The sequence below is a fragment of the Macaca nemestrina genome, chromosome 12 (assembly GCF_043159975.1).
Source record: "Macaca nemestrina isolate mMacNem1 chromosome 12, mMacNem.hap1, whole genome shotgun sequence".
NCBI lineage: Eukaryota > Metazoa > Chordata > Mammalia > Primates > Cercopithecidae > Macaca > Macaca nemestrina.
In genome coordinates, this window is record NC_092136.1 from 108,930,319 (window position 1) to 108,945,958 (window position 15,640).

At 45.5% G+C, this 15,640-nt stretch overlaps 1 long non-coding RNA gene across 1 annotated transcript; it reads left to right on the top strand.

Annotated features, from left to right (window-relative positions):
* Positions 1 to 1,245: 1,245 nt before the first annotated feature.
* Positions 1,246 to 11,640, top strand: LOC139357584 (uncharacterized). Its single transcript, XR_011611047.1, has 4 exons — positions 1,246 to 3,891; positions 4,807 to 5,014; positions 7,594 to 7,746; positions 11,316 to 11,640. It is a non-coding gene; the product is annotated as an uncharacterized lncRNA (long non-coding RNA).
* Positions 11,641 to 15,640: the final 4,000 nt, after the last annotated feature.

Consider the following 15,640-nt stretch of genomic DNA (forward strand, 5'->3'; position numbering starts at 1 on the left):
AAGAACAAATAGAAGATAGTTCTTTTAATAAATAGAGATCATCACCTATCCTTTAGGTCATAAGCCCACATAGAAAATGAAAAACCTAGGTAGTGAAATCTGATGGTGTGTGGTCCAAGCACAAATGTCCTTGTCACTGTGGAGATGCAAGGCAAGGGCCAGGCACGGTGGCTTACGCCTGTAATCCCAACATTTTGGGAGGCCGTGGTGAGTGGATCACCTGAGGTCGAGAGTTCGAGACAAGCCTGACCAACATAGAGAAACCCCGTCTCTACTAAAAATACAAAAATTAGCCAGGCATGGTGGTGCATGCCTGTAATCCCAGCTACTTGGGAGGCTGAGGCAGGAGAATCGCTTGAACCCAGGAGGTGGAGGTTGTGGTGAGCCGAGATCACGCCATTGCACTCCAGCCTGGGCAAAAGAGGGAAGCTCTGTCTCAAAAAAAAAAAAAGAGATGCAAGGCAAGGTTGGGTTGAGGTGACCAATGGAAAGGAAGCCCTGGTTATAATGGAAATGCCTGCTTTTTGACCACTAGGCTACCCCTATTAATGTACTGGCATGTCATTGCATTCTTTTTTTATTTTAGATGGCGTCTCACTCTGTCACCAGGCTGAAGTACAATGGCACAATCTCAGCTCACTGCAACCTCCGCCTCCCGGGTTCAAGTGATTCTCCCACCTCAACCTCTTGAGTAGCTGGGACTAAGGCACGTGCCACCATGCCTGGCTAAATTTTGCATTTTTAGTAGAGATGGGGTTTCACCATGTTGGCCAGGATGGTCTCAATCTCTTGACCTCGTGATCCACCCACCTCGGCCTTCCAAAGTGCTGTGATTACAGGCGTGAGCCACCGCACCTGGCACATGTCATTGCATTCTAAAGGTACTGGGGCTCTTAAGTATTGATGCTTCTCTTTAGAGGAAATGACTCACCGACACCTCCGTTTCCACAGTTCTTGAAACTGTATAAAGCCTTTTCTATCTGCACTTTCCCTCCACTGTCACACTGTCAATATACTCCGCTACAGCTTAGTCTCCCCATTTAACAGATAAGACCACTGAGGCTTAGCAAGTTTCAATGACCTGCCTGAAGTCATGGAGCAGGGGGTGACACAACTGGGAAAACTGGAATCAGAATCACTTCACCCACCCCTAACTGTGTTTTCAATTCTAGCTACACATTAAAATCACCGGAGAGGTTTTAAAAATACTGCAACCCAGGCTCTGTACACAATGATTCCATTTAATTGGTCTGAGATGGGGCCTAGGCACTGGTATGTTTTAAAGGCTTCCTGGGTATTTTTTTTTCCCAGTTACTTTCTTTAAAATTTTTTTTTAACTTTTCATTTGAAATAATTTCAGACTTCCAAAAAAAGATGTGAAATAGTACAAAGCAGTCCTGTGTATCCTTCCCCCAGTTTTTCCAAATGTTAACATCTTACATAACCACAGCGCAGCTATCCAAGCCAGGATATTAACATTGATACAATACCGTTCACTCATCTACAGACCTTATTCAAACGGTGTCAGTTGCACTTGGTGGATCGTTCTAAATCATTCTGGAGAATTCATTGTTTTTAGTCATTCCATCTCTTTTGTGTAGTTGGATCTTTCCTTGGTGATCTTAATGTGCAGCTGGGGTTGAGAACTGCTGGGTGGACCGTGGAGCCTGGAGTTAGTATTCTATAAGTAGACTTAATTGGCTTTACGGTGCATTTTTCTCTCCCCGTTCTCTGACATGTAAGAGCTATGTCTGAAAATCTAGTATATTTCTAAGCTATTGTTATGCTGCTGATGAGATGAATCATTTGAAGATTTCTGACTATTTTTATGAAGTGGCAGTTATATCTGCTGGGAGGAGAAATGAGCCCTAGTTATATTCATAGCAAGGTTACTGCCAGCCAGGTGAAAAATGGAAAACGGTGTACTGGGGAGGGAAGAGTTAAAGAGCTTTCAAATGTGAACTCACAAGTCTGTGGGCCAGGTCTTCGCAGAACTCAAGGCCATTCTTTGGAGGTGAGTCTGGAATACAATTTAGATTTTAATTAGAGATGTGCTGGACCTTAATGTAAATGTATTTAGATAGGGAAGCCAAAGACACTAAACTGAAAACCTTGCATTTCCTACAGATGGTTTGTTAAATTAAAACGTGTCTCTTAACCTCTGGTCTTGACCCTGCTGTGGCAAAGATGAGTCATTGAAACATCAGCCTGTCTGTTATCCTGAATGACTGGAATGCCCCAGCTGGAGGTACCACTTGGTAACACATGAGACTGGGTAGTTCATGAAGATTTTTACTTTTATTTTCACCTGCAGTAGAACTACCTTTATCCAATGAGAATTTTCGTCCTCACCTATTTATTATCTCCTGCTCTGGGTAAAAACAAATCTGGGTGTCTCTGCTGTGTGCAAATTAGCCTGGCTCTGAGGGCCGCAGGGCTGAACAGAAACTATCCTCGAGTGAGTAAAAATGTTATTAAATTTAAAACCACAGCCCCATCACCAGCACTGGATTCCTCTAGGCCACAGATGTTCACTGTCAGCAAGTGTTTTCTCTGTGAGGCACTGGCTTGGAAGCATTTGAACCTAATAGCATTATATGTGTGTTGATATCAGAAATCATATGCACAGATACATTGCCGGCCTTCAAATTCACAGAGAAAACAACTGACTCCCGTGGTGTTAGGTAGCAGCCACGACTGTGGCCTTGTGGGTCCCAGCACAGGAGACTCTCCCATAACCCCCTGGGCTTTGGAACGTGCTGCTGCCTCTGCCAAGAACACCCTTTTCTCCCATCACCCCTCTTTTCCCGGCTCACTGCTGCCACCTCCTCTTGGAAGTATTCCTTGATTTCCTCCCCCAACCTGAGTTAGAACTCTTTTCCATATATTTGCACAACACTCAGTGCTTCTGTGTGCTGCAGTAAAAGTAACTGTTTATTTGTCTGATTTCTCCACATTCTAGCACCTAGCCCAGTGCCTGCCACATGGAAAGTGCCTATGATAATGTGTGCGTGTGAATAAATGAATGATCAATGAGAGCTACTGGTTCTGCCTAACTACACCAAGCACTATCTGTGTGAAGCCATTTGCACCCATTATCTCCTTTAATCTAGGTAGAATTTAATCCTTTAATTCTGAAGGGATGGTGTTTTACCCAATCCTACAGGTAAGGAAACAGGCTGAGAGGTAAGTGACTTCCCCATGTCACAGAGCCAGGATTTGAATCTGGGCTAAGTCCACAGCTTGGCCTCCTCACCACAGCCTCTTCCCTGCACAGCCTCAGCTGAAGGTCTCTGTGGTCGGTGGAGCAGCCGATGGCTGACCACAGTGGAGGAAGGTCTCTGCTTGGGGCATGGAGCTGTGGGACTCTGAGAGCTACGTTTGCAGGCCTTGATTCACCTTGGGAGGCGTAATGATGGAAATGCAGGGTTCCTAGCCATTGGGAGAGGGTGTGCTCCCCTTGATGATGACACAGACCATGCCCAGTGTGTACTATTTGGTGAAAAAAAAGGATGGCCTGGAACAGTCCGCAAGGACCAGACAGCCACCTGGGCCTTAAACCTCAGAACTGCCTGCAGCTCAGCGTCACTCCCAGTGTGCTGAGGCATCTAGCAGACAGTCTGGCTACTCAGGAAGGATTTTGAGCCTCAACTGCTGATGATTCCTTAAGCTTTGGAGCCAGCTCGTTGTCCCAGAGCTCCCATAAGTACAAGGGCAAATCAGCTTGGCCCCCACCATTCAGAGGGAGCTGTAAGCTGCTTCTCTGCAAAGAAGGCACCAAAGGGATGAGGAAGAGGAGGAGGAGGGTTTCCAGTTGCCTCCTCAAGAGTGAGCACTCCATGGGAATGAAAACTGCTGCCTGCACAGAAGCCTTGCCACCCAGCTCTTCAGGTGAGTCATGTTCAGCTCTGCCCTCCTCCCAGGCACACACCTCCGGATGTTCTGGAAGACAATGCAGGGACGAGTGAGAGGAGGGATCCCTTTGTGTCTGGAGATTCCCCGTGGGGAGCCTGCGTTTGCTTCCTGGCTTTTCAGTTGAGCAGGCACTTCAGTGTGTAGATAGTCCAGGCGCCGTTAAGGTTTCTGAGACTCAGGGAGGAATCTCTGCCTTGAAGAAGGCTCTTGTCTCTTTAAAACGCATCTCCTTCTACCCCTCTTCTTTCATGTGCCTCCCACACCTGACAAAGAGAACTCGTGTGGGGTGGATCCGGCTTCAGCATGGGCTGTCTGCGTTATTCAAATTTCTCTTCCTCTCCTCCCTGCCAGAATATTAATTCATAGATGGAGGCCTTTCTGGCACCACAAGTACCTTCTAAGTAAGGAGACCCCTCCCACCTCCCTGCCACATGCAAGGGTTGGCCTAATAGGAACCTCTTCTCCCTTATACTTCGTGGCCCCAGCTGACCAGACCACGGTGAGGCCCAACCTTGAGCCGACAAACTCTGACTTGATACACAAGAGAGCAAAAAATAAACTGGGTCGGTGAGAGTCTCCTGCTCACTGAAATTCAAGGGAGTTTAAATTAGGTACTACAGAGTCGCAGCAGTGGAGCTGGGAGTGGTTGTCAGAGCCAGAAGTTTGTGGCATTGAAAAGACACCAGAGTTGCCGCAGCAGGCCACATCTAAGCTGGGATTTTGAGGAACCACTAGCGCGCACATGCTAGAGGTAGACAGAAGCCACAGCTCAGTATTGCATCTCACCTAAAGCCTCACACTGTAAGAATCACATTTTCCCTTTCATGTTTTCCCCTTCTAATCTAAAAATATTAGAACTGCTGCCCCCAGTGTAACATCTATGTTCTCCAGGGCCCATGACGGTCCATGACGATCGAGTCTTAGCTGTGCCCCCAGCTGAATAAAGTAAACACCTTTCAACATTATTGAAGCAACTGTGAAGATCGGCTGGAAATGGCTCTCACTGCAATGCCTGTCTTTGTGATACACCCATGGGCACACAGGACAGAAGGAGGGCTGGATGCCTTCGATGTACAGGCAAGGAAATGAAGTCGGCCAGGTGAGCATACGTACCACGCTGTCAGTGTACCGCAGCCCTTCCTCTGACCATCTCCCAAATAACAGCCACTGTAAGATCTTAAGCATGGCTTCTGGGGAGGCTAAGGAACTTGGAAGAAATATTAAGAATCTGTGGGTCCATCATTAAAAAGAGGAGTAGGAAAAGAAAGAGGAGAAGATGTCAAGAATAGACTTAACATTCGAAACCCTGATCTCCGGGCTTCAGAATGCTTGCGGCTTAGATCGCTCAAAGAAAAAGCAAGTGCAGAAAATCTTCACGAAGGTATCCTAAATGAAGAAGCCCATTAGGATCTTAAGGCGTTGGTAGAGTTGTTTTGATTCGACTTTGTGACTTTGGAGAAAAGGAAAGCCAACAAGGGATATTATCAAGGGGCGCCGCTGTGTTTACTTGGACAGACACAGTTGCAGCCCTGCCTCATGTGCGGCAAACGCATAGGTATGCTATGTGGTTAAGCTGTTGAAGTACCTTAAGACTTTGCTTCCACTCTGCCATTAAATCTTTGCGGAGATCAGAGAGGAGTTCACTAAGGAATTTATATTTTGATTTTCTTTTTTCCTGTGGAGAGAGAGGGTTATTGAGGTCTCAGAAAATGGAAATTAGCCCTGTTCGGAGAGCCTCAAGAAGCTGCCCTTAATAAAAATAGCAGAAATTACGTTTTTTTTCTTGCCTTACATAACTTTTTTTGTTTGTTTTTTTCAGACAGAGTCTCGCCCTGTCACCCAGGCTGGAGTGCAATGGCACGATCTCGGTTCACTGCAACTTTCGCTTCCCAGTTTCAAGGATTCTCCTGCCTCAGCCTCCCGAATAGCTGGGATTACAGGCACCTGCCACTATACGCAGTGAACTTTTGTATTTTTAGTAGAGACGGGGATTTCACCATGTTGGCCACTCTGGTGTCAAACTCCTGACCTCGTGATCCACCCGCCTCGGCCTCCCAAAGTGCTGGGATTATAGGCGTGAGCCACCACACCTGGCCTCCAATCTTTATTCCATATGAGGGACAGCAAGCTGCATTCGCAGAATTGCTGCCTGGGCACCTGGAAGGCAGGAGGCTCAGCACCTGCCCAAGAAGATGGTATGGTTACAAGTGCAAGGGAAGGGCGTGTGAGGCTTGAGGGACTTCTTGTTTGTTTTCTGTTTGCCCAAATACACAGTACATAGCAGTCATTAGCAAACCAACCTGCCTTAAATTGGTTTACTGTTTCTCGAGGACAAGCTGGCAGTATACATCAAAAGCTGTGAATTTTGTGTCTCTGTTATACAGCAATTTTACTTTCAGCAATTTATGCTAAGGAAATAATAAAGGATATTGAAGGATCTTCATTTTAGAGTTGTTTAGAATAAAACAAACAAACAAACTGGAAATGACATACATTTCCAACAGTTGGAGAGTGAATGAGTCAATTATGGTAGACTCAGTGGAATACTACGCATCCATTAAAAATTCTGTTGTAAAAAAGGACATAAACAGACACTTCTCGGAAGAAGAATACAAGCAGCCAACAAACATATAAAAAAATACTCCACATTACTAATCATCAGAGTGATGCAAATGAAAGCCACACTCAGATACCATCTCACAACAGTCAGAATGGCTATTACTAAAAAGCCAAAAGAAACAACAGATGCTGGCGAGGCTGCAGAGAAAAGAGAATGCTTATGCACTGTTGCCAGAAAGTAAATTAGTTCAGCTGCCGTGGAGAGCAGTTTGGAGATTTCTCAAAGAAGTTAAAACAGAGCTACCATTTGACCCAGCCATGTCATTCTTGGATATGTACCCAAAGAAAAATAAATTATTCTACCAAAAGACACATGCACATGTATGTTCATCATAGTGCTATTCACAATAGCAAGCACATGGAATCTGTCGGGTCTAGTGGCTCACATCTGTAATACCAGCTACTCAGGAAGCTGACACAGGAGAATTGCTTGGACCCAGGACGTAGAGGTTGCAGTGAACCAAGATCGTGCCACTGTACTCCAGCCTGGGTGACAGAACAAGACCCTATCTCAAAAAAAAAAAAAAAAAAAAAAAAGACATGGGATCAACCTAGGTGTCCATCAACAGTGGACTGGATTAAAAAACATGGTACATATACACCACGTAATACTATGCAGCCATGAGAAAGAATGAAAGTATATCTTTTGCAGCAACATGAATACAGCTGGAGGCCATTGTCTTAAGCGAATTAACCCAGGAACAGAAAACCAAATACTGCAAGTCCTCACTTATAAGTGGAAGCTAAACACTGGGTACTTACGGACATAAAGATGGGAACAATAGAAACTGAGGACCACTAGAAAAGGGAGGGGGCCCGAGGAGAGGGCTCAAATACTAACTACTGAGTGCTATGCTCAGTACCTGGGTGATGGGGTCATGTGTACCCTAAACCTCAGCATCACACAGTATATCCAGGTAATGAACCTGCACAGATGTCCCCTGAATCTAAAATAAAAGTTGAAATTATTTAAAAAGGTAAAAAAAATATATAAAGGGAGAAAATAAAGTGAAAATAACAAAAAGATTATTTAAAAGACTTATTTCTATTTTTTTCCAGTTTATGGTAAATCAGAAACAAAGCAAATTTACAAATCAAAGGCCAGGATGAAGCATGGGTCTAAGTGAAGGACAAGATGGCTGGCCTTGGAATGTATTTTAACTCTGGAAAATCCTCTTTGGGACATTCCTTACTTGCCATGACTTGTATCAGGTTTGTTTTACTCAAAATATTTGTTCATTGTCTCTACTTATCCCAATCCAATAGGACTTCAAAGATTTGAGGGCATTTTTCGTTTTCAATTTTAAAAAGTCACATCTAAAAATAAAAAATTTAAAAATTTTAAAACGAAAAATTCTGTTGTAAAAAGATATTTCTTGATATGAAAAAATGTTCACTGGCCAGACCTGGTGGCTCAGGCCTGTAATCCCAGCACTTTGGGAGGCTGAGGCAGGCAGATCATGCGGTCAAGAGATTGAGACCATCTTGACCAACATGGTGAAACCCCGTCTCTACCAAAAATACAAAAATTAGCTCGGTGTGGGGGTGCATGCCTGTAGTCCCAGCTACTTGGGAGGCTGAGGCAGGAGAATCACTTGACCCCAGGAGGTGGATGTTTCAGTGAGCTGAGATCGTACCACTGCACTCCAGCCTGGGCAACAGAGCGAGACTCAGTCTCAAAAAAAACCCATGAAGATATTTACTATATTCTTACATTAAAAGAGATCACAAATATAATAACACAGAATGAGCCATTAAATAATTGCATATTTTCATGAGATTATGCATCATTTTTCTTGCCTGTCTGCATTTTGTATCTTCCCTCTGGTATCTACAATGTTTTTGTTTTTTTTTTTCCTTTTTAAAAAGGGGAGAAAAGAAAACCAAACTGCTTAGTGATAATTTGTGAAAAGCAAGAAGTGTTGTGACCAGAAGTGTGAGTTCCTGTGTTAGAAGAGTTGGACAGAAGGGAGGTCAGCACATGAGTGTGAGCTAAGCTGCTCTTACAAAAAGACCCCAAATTTGGTGGGATAAAGAGGAAAGGAGTTTGTCTTGCATGTCTTAGATAAGCATTCCTGGACCATGGGCAGTATTGTCCACTTGCTAGAGGACTAGATTGCTTCCATCTCAAGGCTCTGCCCTTCTCCAGCACTCTGCCATTCACTGCCTGGATGGCCAAGGCTGAGTCACAGCCACATGTGGGAAGAGAGTATGGAGGAGGTCAGGGCACACTGCTGGAGCTGCAGGCTGCAAGTGGTCCTGGTTACAACACATCCCACTGGTAAGAGCTTCATCCACGACCTCACCTAACTGTAACAGAAGCTAAGCTGGCAAATGTAGCATGGCTGGGCAGCCTCATGCCTGACTTTGAGCCTGACTTTGATTCCACTCCTATGGAAAAAGGGAAGAGCGGATTTTGGTGGACTACCAGTGTCCTCCACTGCTGGTGTTGTAAGAGCCAAGTGGAGACACAGCAAGCAGTGGGACGAGGAAGCAGAGCAGAGAGAGGAGGTGAAGAATGGCAGCCACTCTCAGCAACTTTCAACCAGGAAGACCCGTTTGATGCATCAGATGATGGTCCCCAGTGCATGGATGGATGATGTGCTGGTGGGCTGAACACTTCTGTTCATACTCCTGATGTGCCGGCATCGCCACTTTCTCTCCCACTCAGGAAAGAGTGTCAGAATTCAAGTTAATACGACATCATTAGGAGGAGGCTGGATTTCGGCGGCAGCCTCCTAACTCATCACCTCACCATCCCCAACCTATTATCCAGTCCACAGCCAGATGAACCTTCTAAACCAAATCGAAGCAGCTCCCTTCTCTGCTTCCAGCCCTTTAGAGGCTCTCTGTTGTTTGGATAAGGTTGAAGAGCTTTCCCTCGAGTCATGCTGTCCTATGTAATAGGGCCTCTGCCTCCTTCAGCAGCCCGATGGCTTACTGTTCTCCAGCCATGTTAGCTGTCTCAGCTCTTGGGTATAAAGAATCTTTCACTCCTGCCTCGGGGTTACCTTGAGCAGTCTTCCCCGAGCTCTTCTCCTGGATAACTCCTCCTCATCCTTCAAGATATTTGAGTAAACATCACTTCCACACGGGGACTTCCTGTCTCCCCTCAGACTGGGGAACACACCTGTGCTATACATTTCCATACCCCTTGCATGTTCATAAGGCCTACAAAACATGCAGCTCCTCATGGGATAACACCGTCTTCATTTGACAATAGAGAACTCAGAGGTTCCAAATCTGTCTGTCTTGTTAGAGTCTGTGTTGAATGGGTGAAGAAATAAAGCACTGGGTTCTTCAGGCGTGGTGTAATCATTTCAGATGGTGCGCGTTAGAACCAGATGGGAGTTATCCTGGGGAAGGGCTACCAGCCAAAGGAGAGAGGCTTTCCATGAAGGGTGTGAAAAGGTGGGCAAAACCTTCACTGACCTTGAGGGAGACGCCTGAGTTTTAGATACTGAAGCTAAAATAGGTAGGAATCAGATGTTTCAGAAGGTGAAAAAAACAAGTGTGTCTGACCTTGTCTTCAGAGCATTCCTGGCCTCTGGGATATATTTGTATGCAGATGTCATTTCCTATTTATAAATGAGCCTGGAGGGGCTGTGGGTCGGGAGGCGGACTGAAGGACAGTGGTGAGTCTGTAAGGGTGAGAGACTAGAGCGGAAAGGCTGAAAAAAATGTCCAATATTCAGCATTTTGTACATCCATTTAATAAATAGCTTCTGACAGCTTACCGATGTGCCTGCCACGGTGCTGGATGCTTTTGGGGACAAGAGGGGCAGGCGATACAGAGAGGGAGGATGGAAAGGTCAGGGTGTGTGGGAGCACAGAGGAGAAAGCAACAGTTTGCTCAGGTCAGGTGGGAGAAGGCATCACTGAAAGGGCAAATTTGAACTGGGCTTAAAACAATAAATTCGAATTTCCAGTGGAAAGAGAGGAAAAAGGGCATTCTAGAAAAGTGAAGAACGGGAGCTTGAAAAATGTCAGTGTTTGGGCAGTAGCGAGGAGCTAATGTGGATCGGGAACCCAGGCTGGAAAGCAGTGATGATAATAATGATCACCAACATTTAGCAGGCACTTCTTATGTGCCAGGCACTGCTTAAGTGCATTGCCCATATAATCTCAGCTTACAAGTGGCAGAGCCAGGATTCTGAGCCAAGGCAGTCTGACTCCGGAGCTCATGCTTGTGAGCACGGGGCTATTCCACATTGTCACGGAGACTGCATGCCAGGCTGAGCTCCTCGGAGGGGTGAGGGTTTGGGAAAGGTTTTAGCCTTTAGAAAATGATGCATTCAGACTGTGCTTTGGAAAGACCATTTTGTGACCTGTGTGAATACAGGCTATGCAAGCTGTCATGAGAGGCAGAAAACATGGGATACTGCCCCACCAATGGGAAGCGTAGAGTCTCCTTAACAAGCAGACCTCACAAGTGAGCCAGGGTTCTTACCTAAATGCTGGGGTTCTTACCACAGATGACATACAAACTCTAAAAGAGCTTAGAGACCGCAGAGAAAGATAAGCTGGGCAAATGGACCAGCCGTTTTAATTTCAGGGAAGGTAGAGTTGAGTCCAAATCAAGATGTCCTTGCCTCTTTGCAGTGGAATGGCCCCATTTTTGTCCCCAAATATACTGGTTCGAATTGTATCCCCCAGAATTTCTCATCCCTGAACCTCAGAGTGTGCCCTTATTTGGAAATAGAATCTTCTGGTAAATTAGTTAAGATGAGGTAATTCTGGAATAGAGCGGCCCCCAAATCCAATGACTGCTTTCCTTACAGGAAGAGGAAAAGAGAAGCAGAGACATACACAGAGGACACAGACACATAGGGAAGATGGTCCTGTGAAGGTGGAAGCCGCGATTGGAGCAATGCCTCTACAAGCTAAGAAAGCCAAAGATTGCTGCCAATCACCAGAACTAGCAAGAGGCGAAAAGGAATCCTCCCTTAGAGCCTTCGGAGGGAGCCCGGCCCTGCTGATGCTTCGCCTTGGATGTGTAGCCGCTGGAAACCGGAGGGGATACGTTTCTACTATTTTAAGTCACCTCATCTGTGGCAGTTGATTATGGAAGCCCTAGCAAACCAACACACCAGAGGAGCTGAGAAACCCAGAAGTCGAAGTCTTGCTTCACTCTCCTGATTTTTCTTTTTTCTTGTTTTTTTTTTTTGAGATGGAGTCTTGCTCTGTCGCCCAGGCTGGAGTGCAGTGGCGCAATCTCAGCTCACTGCAAGCTCCGCCTCCCGGGTTCACGCCATTCTCCTGTCTCAGCCTCCCAAGTAGCTGGGACCACAGGCGTCCACCACCGTGCCCGGTTAATTTTTTGAAGTTTTTAGTAGAGACAGGGTTTCACCGAGTTAGCCAGGATGGTCTGGATCCCCTGACCTCGTGATCCGCCCACCTCGACCTCCCAAAGTGCTGGGATTACAGACGTGAGCCACCATGCCTGGCCTTTTTTTTTTTTTTTGAAACAAAGTCTCACTCTGTTGCCCAGGCTGGGGTGCAGTGGCATGATCTTGGCTCACTGCAACCTCTGCCTCCCGGGTTCAAGCAATTCTTATGCCTCAACCTCCCAAGTAGCTAGGATTACAGGTGCCCACCACCATGCCTGGCTAATTTTTGTATTTTTAGTAGAAACAGGGTTTCACCATGTTGGCCCGGCTGGTCTCAAACTCCTGAGCTCAGGTGATCCACCTGCCTCGGCCTCCCAGTGTTGGGATTATGGGTGTGGGCCACCATGCCCGGCCTCACTCTCCTGATTTTAAGGACACAGTCCACAGCTATGTTGTTGAGGTTAACCAGGATAAAGACAGGGTGACTAAGGGCGTGGGCTCTGGATTTCAAGAGCCCTCCTCCTCCACCTACTTTCTAGGTGACCTTGAGCAAATTATTCAATTGCTATGTGCTTGGATTTCTTACCTGTATGATGCAGTTAATGGGCGTCCTACCTCACAGGATTATTTTGGGGATTAAGTGAGTTTACATACTTAAATATTTAGAGCAGTGGTTGTTGTTACCTTTATTGTTGTTGGTGGCATCATTCACTTGGATTTGGGATGGGAAATAAGATGTCCTAGATCTTCAGCACCGATCCCTGCTGCTTTAATCAGGCGTGCCCTTGCCTCTGTGCATTGTTTATGCAACATTCCACATCCATGCTCCCAGAAACATGGCCTTGATGAGGGCTACAGGGCTCCTTACCGAGATGAGGCACAAGGCTGATTAAACACGCATGTGCATCTCAGCGTCAGGTTTGCATGTGCCAGTGCAGGGTTCTGCTGCCTGAGAGCCATCTGTGATTCCGATGGCACACGATCCCCAGGGTCAGCACACCAGGTCTGCTGTGAGATTGTTTGCTCCAGAAAAGGTGGTGCAAGATGCCAAGCAATGCAGAGGCCACAGCTGTTAGATCCCAGGAATTACACCTCTAGGCCCCACAAGGCCCATTTCTAATGGAACGACTGGGGAAGAACTCCAAAAGCATTATTTGTAGTCTTTCATTTCCAGTCCCAGCCTACCCCACAGGTCACAGGATAGCAACTGCTGAGCACACCAAGTCTGAGTCTGAGTTTCATGCTGGCAGCAAAAAAAGAGGTTAGAAGAAATTGTAAGTGTTCTCTGGAGTTCTCACTCTATTAGCCTGCCCTGGTTTCTTAGGATTTTTAGCTTCTGTAAACCCAGGCTATCCTAGGTCTGGGTGGACAGTCATTCCTTTTACTCTCCAGGGTTCTGACTTATAGAAAGTAAACACAAAGAACTGAGTTAAGCAGGGGTCCAACAGGGCACCTTTATTTACCAAAGTAAGGGCTCTCCAGAAAACTGTGTAGGCTCGAGGCCAAATAGAGCTTTCTCTATCTTCCCCCACCTCAAAATCAGACCTACCCATTATGGTAGATAAAGATAGCTTCATATCTTTGACCCTCCTCCCATTGCAAGTAGGATCTATGTCCCCTACTCTTGAATCAGGACGGGATCTTTGGCTGCTTTGATCAATAGTATATGGGTAGAAGTAACATTGTGGCAGTTTCCTAGTGACTTATTTTTCTGTTTTTTTGGACTACTCACTATTAGAACTCAGACGGGCAGGTGAGAAGTCCAACTTCCCTGCTGGGAAACCACACAGTAGACCTGAGACTCCATGGAGAGGAAGAGGCGCCCACCTGAGCCCAGCCTTCCAGCCGTCCCTGCCATGGTGCCAGGCATACTAGTGAAGCTGTCTGACCCACCTCCCCTGTAACCTGACCCAGCCACTAGCCAAACACCATGAAGTAACACCAGTCAATGTCATGCGGTGCAGAAGAATTGCTCAGTTGAGTTCATCCCAGATTCTTGACCTGCAAAATTGTAATATGTTATGAAATAACTGTTCTTGTGAGCTACTAAGCTTTAGCATAGTTTATTACTCATGGGTAATTGGAACACTCACCCAGCCTCAGATAAAGAAACTGGAACACAGAGTAGAGATTGGGCTTGGCATAATAGGCAGGCACTCTCTGGTTCTGCTTAACAAGGAGAGCCCAGGCCTCCAGAGCCCAGGGGCCCATAAGAGTGAGAGGTGAGTGATCGGCCCATAATTGTGTTACAGTGCGTGGGCCTGCCCACTGTAAATGGGCCCAGTGGGTATCAGCCTTTCACCAGTTTTGCTAATCAGATAAACCTGATTTTCTCTGGGAAAAAGCAAGTAAAAAGGCAAAAAGAAAGATCAAATTTCCCTTCCTGGGACTTCTTAAGTGGTTTGAAGTGTTTATAGATGTTTCATCTTCTGTGAAAACCTGAGAGCAGAGGAGTGAATATCATATGCTCAATGTGAAAAAACAAAAACAAAAACAAAAAACCAGAAACAGGTTATTTGGTTTGACTTTGCAAGGAAAAGACATACTTAGAATTGGTAAGATAGAATCTGGCAAAATATTGGATTTTCTCTTCCCAATTTGTCTTTGGTCTGAAGCAGGCCATGTCCCGTTATATACTCTTGGCATTTTTGTTTCCCCTCTTGGAGCCCTTATCACAATCATAATTAGTTGGTCATAGGATCGTCTGTCCTTTTCTACCCTGAAAGCCATGACAGTGAGGACTTTGTTCTCTTTTGAATCCCTGGGGCCTAGGTCACAGTAGATGCCCATTAAGTATTAACTGGGTGGACACCTGAATCAATTAGGTGTGCCTGACGTTCTGCCTACGGAGCCCTGATCTCACCCACTCTTAGGGCCTCATTCTGTGAATCAGCACCTCAGCTCTCCTGTTCTTCAGCCTTATAGGGAGGACTTTCAGCAGGGCCTTCGCACCCCTGGTCTAGTTCTGTAACCTGCCTGAACTCCTAGCCTTACCATGTGACTCACTTGTAGGGTAATTACCCTCTCTTTAGTTTGCAGTTAGTTGAACTGTGTCGGCATAAGTTGTAGAAAATGCTAAGACCAACTTCCATTCTAAATCTGCTGTGTGACCCTAAGCAAGTCACTTAACAGATTGAACCTCAGCCTTTTATAAATAAACACAATCTCGTCTCTGCTGGCCTCACAGGGTAGTTGTGGGAATCCAATCTGAAAATGAGGTCAAGACATTTCATAAAGCTCTTCTTCAACCATTAGCAATGGAAGTACGTTCACAGGAAATAAGACGTCAACCAGCTTTTTTGCCATGGCTCAGAAATTTTGAAAAACAGCTTTATTGAGATATAATTAACATATCATATAATTTACCATTTTAAAGTGTCCTTCCCAGTGGTTTTTAGTATATTACGGAGTTGTGCAGACATCACCATAATCAATTTTCAAACATTTTCATCATCTTCAAAAGAAACCTCATATCTGTTAGCAGTTACATCCCATTTCTCCTTCAACCTTCCCAGCCTGAGGCAAACACTAGTCTACTTTCTGTCTCTGGGTTTCCATAAATGGAATTATTCAATATGTGGCCTTCTGGGTCTGGTTTCTTTCAGTTAGCAGAAGGTTTTCCAAGTTCATCCGTGCTGTAACATGTATCAGTGCTTCATTCCGTTTTATTTCCAAATTATATTCCATTATATGGATATACCACATCATGTTTATTTGTTTTTCAGTTGATGGACATTCGACTTGTTTCCACTTTTTGGCTATTATAAATAATGCTG